We start from the raw sequence: 13,179 nt of genomic DNA, 5'->3' as shown, positions 1-13,179 counted from the left end.
CAGATTAAGTTATTATTGCGTTCTTGTCAAAATAGGGGGAACTAATTCTTCTGGACAACGCAAGGATTCAGTCATGTTTATTGGTAGGGATGGCCTAAATTATGTTGTCATGCATTTTATATATTGGCATGTTAAGGACATGGCACATTCTCCTAGTCAACAGATGCCTCTGATTCAGTAAAAGCCACAGGAATTAGATTAATCCACTTCCCTGCTATTTTGAGAGGTGGTTGACGCCTGATCACAAATTGTTCGGATGCGCATGGTGACCCCAAGCAGAGGAAATAAAGAAAACAGGTCTCTTGGTGCCCTGACTGGAATAGTTATACAAGAAACAGGCACAAACCACTTCATTACCTAGGACAGGCACAGTCACCAGGGAAGTGAAAGGCGGGGAACTCAAGGCAAGAAGAAGAGGTGGTGTCAGGAACATGAGTGCGCAATGCAGCGTGGCAGCAGAAGGAAGCTGACCAAAGAGGCATCTCATCAAAGAGGTGAGATGAGAAACTCTATTGAGGTGACTTGGCTAAGGTGTGATCAGCAAAACTTCACAGAGGTCTGTGCATCCCTCTGCTAGAAAGCAAATCCTGAGTCAGAGGGAGGTGAAGTGATCTCGGCAATCATCTCCTGGATGGGATGACCAATTTGAGGAAAACTAAGAGGGGCTGGTTAAGCTACAGGCAATTTCTGAGATAAGACTGATAAGTGAAAAGACAAGAAAGGAAGACAAATCACTTGAGTCTGGGCAAGCAGTTTGTCTAGGATCACTATGTGTTTGTACAGTAGTTAAGGATTGCTCAGAAATTTTATAGAGCAAGTAAAAATCCATGGTCTTAGATGCTTACAGACTAGCCAGAGGCTTGACAGGGTGCACAACTTCAAGAGTGGAAGGAATGAAAATGGAGGTTGGGGGATATAATTATAAGTAACGTGTTGAAACTAAGACAGGGCAAACTCAAACTGAAAGTTAAAATTCAAATAGATCATTAGGGCCATAGCAAAATCCCTAAGAATATTGGTGAAATACTCCATTTATCACACTTGAGCAAAATGCCATTTATAGTATCACCTGGGAAATGAATGAAGTTCTCTCCCTGGAAGCGTTCACAAGCTGTTTCATGCAGGCAAAGGAACAGAGGCAGTGTCTCAGCAAGGAGCATGCAGGAACGATGCAGAGTGCTGGCCACAAGTGTCAGCCTTTGCAGACTTTGTTTCTTTTATCCACAGAAAATGCAGAATGACAAATTCTGTCATATAAAGCCCCATTACACCAATGATATATCAGTAGAGTGGGGTTTTCATAAATGCCATGAGTGGTTTTGGAAGCTCCATTTCTGTTGCATGAAGCATAAAGGCTGGGACTGTATTCTGATTTCCAGAGAGGGATATAGGCTTGATTCTTTGCTGTCTTGCTTCCCAGTAAAACATTTAATACCATGAAGTCTGTAATACACTTTGAACTTTGTCACAACATTACCATCACACTTACTTTCACTTTATGCTGTTTATAAGACAACGTAGGATGCAAAACAGCTGATCTTTGTTGTCATTCTTCTCTAAGATTTAAATACTGGGTGCATGCAAGACCAGACTTATGGCAATTTTATGCCAGGAAGTCCACTGAAGTCATTACCAATTATACAGGCTTTAGATCAGGATCAGCTCTCGAGGCAATTTTATTGATTTCCTCATTCTATTTCAGATTCCTCACACCCATTCCCCACTGGCTTAGCAACAGTGAAAGTAATGATCAGCATTAATATCTAAAGAAGTTGTGCAGAAAGAAAGAGACTTCCCTCACTTCCAGTACATTCAGCCTCTGGAAGTAAAGTGAGCAACATCTTCATTGTTAGGTGCAAAAGGAGTTTGCCAAATATGTCATATTTCAAGCAAAGTTTAAATGTTGTACTTTCCAAATCATATTGCACCAGTAAACACATTTCTCAAGGACTTGAGCATCACCAATAATTTTGTTTCCCTGTAACAATTTGCTTAGCGCTTTAGGAACTGATATTCCAGAACTGACTGAATGGTCCCAGTAGTGTAGAATGCTTTTTTTCCAGTGTGGCTCAGCCTGAACATACCTGCTTTTGAATAGATAAGATAAATAGAATAGATAAAGTTTGCCATCTAGAGGAACTGTCCTGAAATCCAGTTTTCTTTCTACTGAATCTGTTCTTGCAGTTGTTCATGTGCGCAGGAGCAGGCCAATAAAAGCAAGCAATGCCTTTTGATATTGATTGTAACTAGTCAACAGTTTTAAACAAGATGATAAGGAGACCTGCCCAGGGACACCTGCTTTCAATTTAATCTTTTTATCATCCAATTTATCCCTCTTTTTCCATCTTGTAGAAGGACCCCCTCTCCATCTCTCCGTCTCCCACCCCAGATATGCAACGATGATGTCCCCTTCCTACCCTTTTCTGTACAACAATGAGATGGGATGGCAGACAAATGAGGTGAATCTCTGCCCTGGTATTTTGGTGGGGTGAAGTCTGGGGGATGGATAAGATGCCCTCCTTGAAGTCCTGGCAAACCTGAGTTATCCCATGGTCTGATGGAGCCCTGGGGGTGTTTTGTAGACAAGAGACATGAGTAGCTCCTCTTTTGCAGAGTTTGCCACTCCCGATACCGACACACAGTATGAAAGCTTACAACTCAATTCCTTCATCTGCTTCAAGGGACTGAAATATCAACTTCTCCCTTTTCCAGGACATCATTTTCTGCTTTCCATAGACAGAGTCTTTAGACCATGGAGAAGGTCAAAGGACAAGAACACCCTGCCTCATTGACCTCTAAGTAAATAGAAATAAAGTCCCATCACCTGTGTGTGTTTTTTATCTCAAACAGCAGAGGAAAAAAACATGTAAAAAGCCCTCAGAGCCAGATCCGCAATGGAATGGGTTCTAGACCACATGGAGTTTATAGCTCTTAGCCAAGATCTTTAACTACTAAGACTTCAGCTCTGAGTAACCTACCCTCTGAAACAGGTTACTCAGTGGAGAATAGGGCTGTGAAGTGCCCTACTGCACAGCCTAGACACTCCCCTGGGAGCTTGCTACCATCTCTCATCAGCCTTAGCATCCCACTCACCTCCAAGAGGAGCTACAAGCTGACTAAGCTGCAGGGGACAGCCCTGGAGACTCTGACAAGGCTCTGCACCTGGGTGGAAAGGGCAGAAGCTAGATAACGAGAGCTACAGGTGAAACAGCAGGTTATGGAACAATTGCTTCAACCAGGAACTGAGGAACAGAAAGGGATCCAAGCCGCAAGGTATTGGAGCTGCCTAAAACTGCTTTTGAAAAAGAAAGGGAAAGATGGCACTGCTATGGTGTGGCAAAACCTCACAGGCATGTTGCAGTTCCTGGGGAGGACACACCTCGCAGTGGGAGTTGTAGAGTAGCGCATGCGGCTCACTTGCTTGATAAAACTGATGGGATTGCCAATCCTGCAGCAGCATGTGCAGGATGGAGCGGAAGGAAGGTGACCGTGGTGGGCAGACATGGATGTGTCCAGGCAGCAAGGCCATGGGAAATCAGGTCTCCTGCTCTTCAGGTGAAAGCAAGCTGCCCTGTTTGTGTGCAATCCAGCCGAGGCTGCTGTGCCACTCACCCTTGTCAAACATGCAAAGTGACTCTCAGCTACTTTCTCTTGCACAAGAGTGCATTAGGTAAGCACCAGCACAGAGCATGGTGATGCAATTATTTGTCTAGGCACGGTGCTGGGCACAAGGTCATTGACACTGTTTGTTAAAATGCCTCAATTTCAGACCTTAGCTTCTGCCTCAAGCACAGGTGCTTCAAAGAGATTATGAGGAGAGTGAGTGCCACTCTCATTTCACTGGATGGAAAGTAATATCTCCTTCCAGCTTCAGGCACAGCAGGGTAAAACAGCAAACAGAGATTCACATTAATTTCCATTACACTTGGAAGGGAGGACTTATTATAATTAAGCAAACATCTCTGTTCGGCTTCTTTTGAAATCAAAAGGAGTTTTGCCATTTACAGAAATTAAACAGAAAAATATTTGCTGTGCTTTTGTCTTTTCATGGGCACACTGATACCAGAAGCATCATGTCTCGGTGGAAGTCAGTGAGATGCTATGGGCTTACACCAGGGGTAAGCACGACCGATCGTGAGCTGTCATCCCTCAGGCTAATTATGAGCTCATCAGTTCAGGGATTCTTCTGAGTTCACTTCTAGGGCTCTGCCCAAACCGTAATATTTAGCATTTGGATGGCGTACCTCAGGACCTATGTTTAACTTCTGAATTACCACTCCTTTGGGCTGGGAAGCTGGTGACAATTAGATGAATCCTTCCCTGTTCAGTGCTGACCTGATGTGTTACCCACCCTGCTGAACCCTATTGTTTAATCATACCTCACTCCTCCTAATGAGACTCATTTATCTTTCTTTCAAGTTTTATACTATTTCCTGCTTTACTGAGATTTATGATGAAAGAAAGAGAAATGCTGCCAATTGATCCCCTTCAGGTGACATTATCTCTTGCAAGAGCATCAATCAGTGGTGGCAAACATCTGTCTGACAAGAATTTTCTTCTTTATATTCCACCTTGGAAATTTTAAGAACAGCTAAAGCTCTGCTGATAAAGGATGAGCAATCCACAGCCTTCATCAGAGAAATTACAAGTACAGGGAACACAGTAATACAAACCTCTCAGATCTCTGTCAGCTTGGTGGTGATTATAAAGTCTACTTGACCAGACCAGCAAAACCTTTTCATCAAGAGCTGCCCTTTGCACATTAACCTACGCGTATATAAGCCTCTGAACACAATGTCTGCAATAGCCTGCGCACATGACTGTGTCAGGTGTCACAGGTGACAGTAGTTTCCAAGTTTCCAAGTCCAGATATTTATTGAAAAGCAAGAAAGGGGGAATTTCTTTGGTCCTTGACCCACCTCAGTTGCTTGGCAGATAGAAAACACAGGGAGAAAAACAGTGGAACTGACTGACAGTGCCATCCAGGCTTGTACAGAAGCAGATCAACCACTTAATCAAAGTAGTTATTGCTGCTTTCTGTCCCAGATAGAAAATGATCCCAAGTGTCCCATAGTCAACTGTGTATTTTAAAGGGCACTTCACCCCGAGTGCAGGCCTTGAGGCACTGAGTTGTCCTTATCAGCCTCCCAGGGACACCCACTATCCTTGCCCACCCGAGGGATCTGGCTGAGCTCCGTCTGGGCCCCCCATCCAGCCTTCTCTTACGCTGCAATGGATCGTGTGTAAACAGTGCTAGGATTAGGGATCCTTTTTGATCCCTTCATCACCTCTTGTGATCTGTGCAGATAAATATGGCACTGGATTAGGGCTAAGGGTCTGATCTGATAGCCTCTCAAGGTCCCTCCTCCCTCCGTTTTGCTATCCTTCTCTAATGTACTCAAGTTCATCTTTGAGATCAATTGCATTTCACTGCAAATATTGAATCTTCTGAGATTGGGAATCTTCTGAGACATCTGCTAGAATAGCCCAGCTATGCGCAGCTCCTCCGTAGTCCAGCTAGCTAATATGCATATGAGGATATAGCATCAAACAAAAGTCCATAAAAGGAAGAAATGTTGACTGACTTGCTTTTATAACCTTTGTCTTGTTATAAAAGACTTGGATGCAAGGATACCCTACCATATTTTCACTTTCACAAAGTTCAGCTGTTATGCTAGCAAAATTAACCTATACCTTGTAATGGTTCACAACAGAAAAAGGAACCAAAAAAAGTTGGAAATTATTTTGAGCTTTCCAGTCTCAGCAGACAAAGATTTTTTGCTCTACAACTTCTTTCCAATAAAACCATCCTGCTGATTTGAATTCTTCATCACCTCGGGATTCATGTAGGTTATTAATCACCTGAGCACAGAGATTTCAGAATAATACTGAGGGATGATTTTCTGCTCCCATGCGATTACGGTTTGTAAACATGGGTTGCACTGGGACAAAGCAGCATGCCAGGTACCAGGGAGAGAAATATGAAGCTGCTCAATGGCTCAACCCTTATTTCATTCCCATGATTGTCTGAAAATCTCATTTACCTATTTCTGTCTCATTCATGCTTTTTTCATTGTATATGGTAAAGAGGAAACACAAAGACACAGTTACCAATAGTTGTCAATTTCCTTTTGCTTGTTGGCAAAGAAAAAGCAGATTAACTGCTTTCAGATGCAGTTGATCTAGTAAATTAGGAAGTGGTACATCTTTGTCTAAAACTTCAGAAATACTTGGGTTGCACACATATTTGGCTGTTGGACTGTTCATTCAACCCAGTTTTTATTGAGTGTTCAGCTCATACTTCTAGAAAACCAAATTTATTAAGTATCCAAACCTCGGCATGCAGAAGTGGAAATGCTTCAGTCACACAGCAGTTTTCTGAATATTAAGAAGATCTGTTTAAACCATAGTAAGAGAAGCAAATATGATTACCTCCAACCTTCTAGAGGAGAAGGGAGTTTACCCAGCAGAAAGGAGTTTAATTCTGCTGCTGACTTCCCTCAGACCAAGACTTCAACCGCATTCCAGCTTTGCAAAGAATGTATTAAACAGGCCCCTCATCCCCAAAACTAGAAAAACAAACTTTTCCTCGATTGAGTCAAAAAAGGACTCAGCCAGTAAATCATTGCTAATAAATTTACCCACTGAACTCACTGTAAGGTTTCATTTAAAACTAAATTCAGAGCCAGTCTTTGAGGACCAAAAGAGGATGTACCACAGCCAAGTCTCCAAACCGATGAATCTCATCCTGTAATAATGTAGCGTTTTGACCCAGCTTGCCAGAGAAATGGTACGTGCATGAACTGCATGACCTTTCTCACTTATTCACTACAAGAGCAGAACATCATTCAGCCCTGTAGCTCAGAGGGCAATGTGTTGGGTTCTCTGGCTTAAATCTTCCAGCATTCAGCAAAAGATATTTGAAGTCACTCATCATACTTCTCACTGGAGAGGAAGGTTTGAGGATTGCAGCACGTAATGTATGAAGAGAGACTGAGGGAGCAGCTTTCTTCAGATTGGAGAAGAAAAAGCTAAGGGCAGGGAGTATAATTACCTATGAGTGAGAGGTAGAGAGTCTTCTCAAAGGTGCACAGTGAAAGGATAAGAAGCAACAGTCAGAAGCTGAATTTCTGAGAGGATCTAAGGAAAGATTTCCTCTTTCCTGTGGAAAAGCACAGGAAGAGGTCGCCCAGAAATACTTGAAACTTGACTGATATTGAGAAGTTTGGAGTCTCTCTTTCTAGAGACATTCAAAACCTACCTGGACGTGTTCCTGTGCAACCTGCTCTAGGTGGCCTTGCCTTGGCAGGGATGTTGGACTAGATGATCTCCAGAGGTCCCTTGCAACCCTAATGATTCTGTGAGAAACCTGATCTAGCCCTGAAGCTTGGAGCAGCATTTTGAACTATGTTCCGGAAGGTACCTTCAGAATTCCCTTCAAACACAGTTTGACAACTTGATAACCAAAAGGCTAACCAGAAATTAGCATTAATAGCACTAAGAACAAAATTTCACATGAAGGAATTCACTTAAAGCCCATTGTACTATTTTTTTCTAAATCATATTAAGTTGCTATTGCATTGCAATGTACTTTTTGGCTGGGAAAACAACTCATCAGAATGAAAAGGAATTACATTTTATTTGGATGACATTGGTGTCCATGCAGCATTATTTTTAGATAGAAATGAAAAATAACTGAGAGTTGGAGGGGAGAGCTCACTTTTAAGGCAGCATTTCCCAATTCTCAAGTCCATTCATGAATTTGTAGCTGTATTTCCAGTTGGATTTCTGGGCTTCATGGCTCCTATTGCCCAAAGGGCAGCAGGGAGTCACAGTCTCTTGTTGTACTGACAGCCTCTTAAGAGGTTTCATCTTCTTGGCCATTCATGATCACATATCCTCTTTCTGACAGCTGCAGTTATTACTTCCACAGAAAATCCAGGTTAAGAAAGGCTGAATGTATATCAAAATAAAACCAGCATCAGGAGGCAAAAAATCATGTTTCTGAACCAGTAATTCTTGCTGCAGCTGGAAAGATTTTCAGCTTTTCACTGCAGGATTAAGGTCAGAAGTTTCCTCTCTCTGAGAAAAAATGTGTCCCTTTGTGGGGCCTTCCCCTCCCAGTTCTGCATCCAGATATGATTTTAAGGTCTATGATTTTTAGGTTTACTTTGTCGTGTAACTACTTTTATTAGTGGCTTTATCACCATGTTCTTATTCAGCATGAGCCTCTTTTTCAAGAAGAAGCCAACAACATGATTTCAGTGATACAGCAGTTAGTGGGCTGCAATAAGAAGAACTGGCAGGATGAACTATGGTATGGAGCTTCACATGCCTAGAAATTTCTTTTATTTATGTTAATGCTCTCTAGATGGCTTAGATAATCTTATTTAGTTTCATAACTCACTTTTATATTTGTTGTAATATTCTTTCTAAACTGAATTGCGATGGGGCTTTTGCCTATAGAGAATAGTGTAGGCAGCAAGAGTATTACACTGTTTCATGGCACTTGCCATCTGATACTACTTTGCCTCTCAGTCTACCTGCTCCTCGTGGCGTAAAGTGTGTCAGCAGAGATTTTAGAAAAATAACAATACATACTTAAGAAAATGTCCTAACATGGGCAATTTCAGAGAGATATGTGTGCATATGTTTAGGAAATTGTCTTCCAGCAAGCATTCCTCTCCACACAGAATGTGGTGCCTGGTTGTGTGCCTTGCCTCTAATTGCTGAAACATTGGATTTTCTTCTCTTTGACAATAGTCATGGCCATTTTTCCAGATGACTGGCCCTATAATATTACTATATGGCTAACTCGTAGTCTTTCAACTCAGAAAGATGTGTCTTGTTTAGGCATTTTCAAAGTGAAATTCCTCTTACAAAATGGGAATTTTTATTTTTTTTTATTTTAATATTTTACCCAGTAGTATTTTTGGGCTGATAGACGAAATGAGAAGAAATACAACAGGAGAGAATGACCCTCCCGATCCAAATGTTCTTATTTGAAGCAGAACATTTATAACTGCAGATAAATGTGCTAATTGCAATACCTGGTAATCTCATTTAGATCATATATAACTTCTTAAATACATGATTATTAGCTTCTTAAATACATGATTGCTTGTCTGTGCTGGTTTTGCCCTTAGAAAAAAAGATCTTTAGGAATCCACTTGCATTTTCCCTAAAGTTTCATGCATGCCTCTGATACACACAGCTCTCAATCTTGCTTGACTAATTTAACCAATTGTTTCAGGTTACCCATTCAAAGAAAAGTCAGATTCTCCCTTCCTCAACATACTCTTCACTTTCACGTAAATCGCCTCAAATTACCGTGCTCTGCCAGTGGGAAAGGCATGTGAGATTGAACGAATACCAAATGATTCCATGATGCCAGTACAACACAACATAAAATAGCATGAGAACTTGTCAAAGTACTTTTCTCAGATGAACCTGCACACAAGTAGTTCACAAAAAGTCCCCCAAGTTTAGCAAGTTAAATTAGCAATGTCTATTGCCTTTTAATTGTTCTAAGAGGCTCTGACTACAACATCCAATACACAACTCTGTGGCTACAGCACAGAGCAGCAGCAGGGCACAGTGGAGGCAGGTCGCACCATTCCTGGGGAGGGACACAGGTCCTCAGTCCCTGGAGCTGCTCAGAGTTCAGTGAGCAAATCTGTTGTAAGCTGCTCCTTAGTGCATGATGAAAGAGAGAGGGCACGAAGCTGCATTACAAAACTTAATCCTGCACTTTTAAATGTCTGAAGAGCTGTTCTGTTTGCAGGGACAGCAGCTGTTTGGTTGTAAGGGGTGCTGCTGTAGGTCTGATACAACAAACATGGTGCCACATCCTGTGCTCCCTCAGAAAATCTGTTCATGCTTTTTTCTGAGTATTTTCCAAGACTAAAATAAAATAATTGACTGTTTTGACTTCTTTTGCTTGAACATATGTATGTATATATATACAGGTAAATGCAAACTTTCCTAGACAATGAGTGTTTGCAAGCAGTGTCCACCTCCTGTAGCTTAGGTCGTTTTTTCTAATTGATTAGATGTTACTGAGGAACACAGCTTTTTACAAGTACTGACTGACAGATAAAGCAACTCAGACAAGAACCTTCTTTTTTCGGGTGTATTAAATCATCACATTGAACTCTGGATAGCAAGTCAAACAAAGAAATCTTACATTCTTGTTTCTTAGAACAAACATAAGACATAAGACATTCAATTTCATTTCAGTATTGAAATGTTTGCTGGAAAAATCTTTTTTTAATATGGCAGTAAATACAAATATCCAAGGATAAGCAACAGTCGAAAGCATTTGGCTAAACCAGTAAAATTACAAATGTCTAATACATGATTCACTGGGAATTACATCCATAAATGGTGAATACCTCAGAGGCTCTTCTCCATTCGTAGAAGTGCACAAATTGGTTCAGCAGGGCAGAGCCTTCTGTAGCTTTCTAGCTTTGTTTTGCTTTGTGAAGTAATAATTCACATACTTTTCAATGGCTTTACCCGAGTTATCTATTAGAAGTATCAGAAAACAACAGACTGGACATTGGCTCATGGCCGGCTTTTCAAACACAGCCCTTTCAGAAACCAAAAGCTGATTTCACTTTTGGACTGAGGTATCATCTCTTTATTAACAATCCTGGCCAGAGTACTTTAATCCAGATGGGAAACTCACCTCTGAAAAACAGCAAGAAACATGAGATGGGCTTAAAGATGGAATATACTGGTTACCTAGGAGAAGCTGGCATTGCTGTCCCTGCTTGCAGTGTGTTGGCAAGTTTTGGTTGCAGGTCAGGAATAGATCAGCTCACAGAAGAAACTGGGGTTAACGTAGAAATGCACCTTATTACAGGCTATGCATAAGCCACGCAAGGCAAAGAGGCTCTTCATTTGAGATCAATGTCATTTCAAATTTGATATGGAACTGCTATACTAAATCAAATTCCCTCATTTCTGACATTTCATCTTACTTGGTGGGTATTTGAGACACCCCTCCACCCCGCAATTTTTAGTGGCAAATGCTACAACACACATTTTGTTGTTTGTCCCCTTTCCCCATCATGCCTTTGCCATGATCTGTTCCCCAACAGCACAATTCTCAAACATCACCCATCAGGGTGATTTCACAGCATCATCAGGAAAATGACTAACTTGTTTTGTGACACATATTTCTGGGATTATTACACAGAGGCTTTTGGTGCACCTCTGCACATGGCAGTGATGCTCAAGGATTCCCCATGTCAAACCTACCAAACATCAATCCCTGTCTGCTGTCCTAAGTGAGTCACTTCACTCCTTATGTAAGGCACCTGCTTATTTTTTTTTCCACTGGAAGGGACCCACAACTGCCTTCACACTGAGTGAGCAGCTAAGTAAGCTAGTTGACATGAAAGGGAGGGAAGAGTAGCCCTTTAAATGGCACCTTGCTTAAGAGGCACCTCTCTTGATGACATACTCTGAGTTCTCTGAATAAGGTTTATGGGCCTGAGGATACCTACATCCTTTCTTTCCTAAAAAAATATTACAAACTGGGTGGCAAAGGCATGCGTACCACTATTTTCTTTTAAACTTTGACTGTAGGAGATGCTGCTGTGCTTTCCCTTACACATTTTTTCCTTATCACTCTGACCTTGCAGCTGATGTAAATAGCAAGAACGCAAAAGCCTGAGTTCATTGTCATTTCTGCTTTTAGAAGACACTAACTCAAGTTTCACTTAATGGCATTTTCCAGAACAGGCTTGGAACATTGTCCTCTATCTTTGCTGAAGTTCCACCTTGTACTTAAATGCTGGTGGCCAGAGGAAGGAGACGCAACATGCCCAGCAGAGAGGTGGAGCCTCTGCCTTGTCCTCCCTTCTCTGGGGGCCGTGTCTACGTTTTGTCCAAGTAGTTGCCTCATGACAGTTATATAATTAGAGAGACAGGGATGTACCCACATCTTTCACCTCCATAGGAGTGACCTACCTGTTGGGTTACGAAGTCATGCTCTTCTTCCCCTCCCAGTCTCAATGAATCCAAGTCAGCGTGAATGAGTAGCTCAGAGTCACTTGTGGATCCTGCCTCAGCGTGCCCATATCCCCATCTCTCTGGCCCAGTGAATCACAGATCATTTCCATGTAAACTTCATGAGAAGGGAGGGATTTCCCTTCAATCAGTCCCTGTGATCTCCACACACACAGTCCTATTAAGTCCTTAGTGTTACCAACTGACTGATGGGTTAGGTAGTGGAGAAAGATGGTGTTGGATCCCTCTAGCCAAAGGAGAGGGAAAAGAACCTTCTTTTGTCCATCACTCTTTGGGAGACCTCCAACCTTTGGATAATAGAGATGGTTCCAACAGGACTGCCTCTGGATACCTTTTAAAGGAAACCAGTGATTATTAGTGCATATTGTGCAGGCCCTGAGCAGAGTGTGCAACTGATTGGCATGCTGACTAGACAGACAGAGGCCATCAGCATAATAAGTGGAGATCACCTCACATGTGAATTCCAGCAGAGATGAGACATCGTTTCAATCCTGAGCCACATACTCACCCCATGAGCCTGGTAATGCCTTCGAGCAGAACTTAGCATCTGATGAGTTCAGAGGTCAAGAATGCAACCACCAACAGTGGACATGTGAAGCATGATATATATTTTATTGGTTTCATTTACAAGAAAGTTAAAAACCAGATTGAAGAAGAAATGTGCAGCATAATCTCTACAATTTCTGAACAATAATCATACATTTTATGCAGTTCTCCTTTTTGATTAGTGTATAATTTTGACAGAAGGATGACCCAAAATTTTGACTATATTTTGATGGATGTCATTGAAAGCATACAAATCATAAACTGTATCTGAAATATCTATCAGAGAACACAGTTCAGAGTCTTCTCCTAAAAATGCTGATTTCTGGTTTGTGATTTCAGCCTCCTGGCTATTATTAGAGCTTGTCACAATCACCATTCTTGTCTTGAGATTTGAGAAGGAGTTAACTTTCATGGAAAATGGAATGTGTCTGAATAATTAATTGTAAGGAAATATGGACTTAGTTCTCAAATACATAGAGGACTTTCTACTTACAGCACTCTGGAAATACAGTATTAAGTACCTTTCTTATCAATATAAGGTAAGCATATATCTGCAATTAGTCCAAAGAATTAATTTTGCAGTAATGGGAGAAC

The sequence above is a fragment of the Pezoporus flaviventris genome, unplaced genomic scaffold (genome assembly GCF_033815535.1).
Source record: "Pezoporus flaviventris isolate CSIRO_AGI_PZ_B2104156 unplaced genomic scaffold, CSIRO_AGI_Pfla_v1 ptg000007l, whole genome shotgun sequence".
Taxonomy (NCBI): domain Eukaryota; kingdom Metazoa; phylum Chordata; class Aves; order Psittaciformes; family Psittacidae; genus Pezoporus; species Pezoporus flaviventris.
This window is presented reverse-complemented; position numbering follows the sequence as displayed.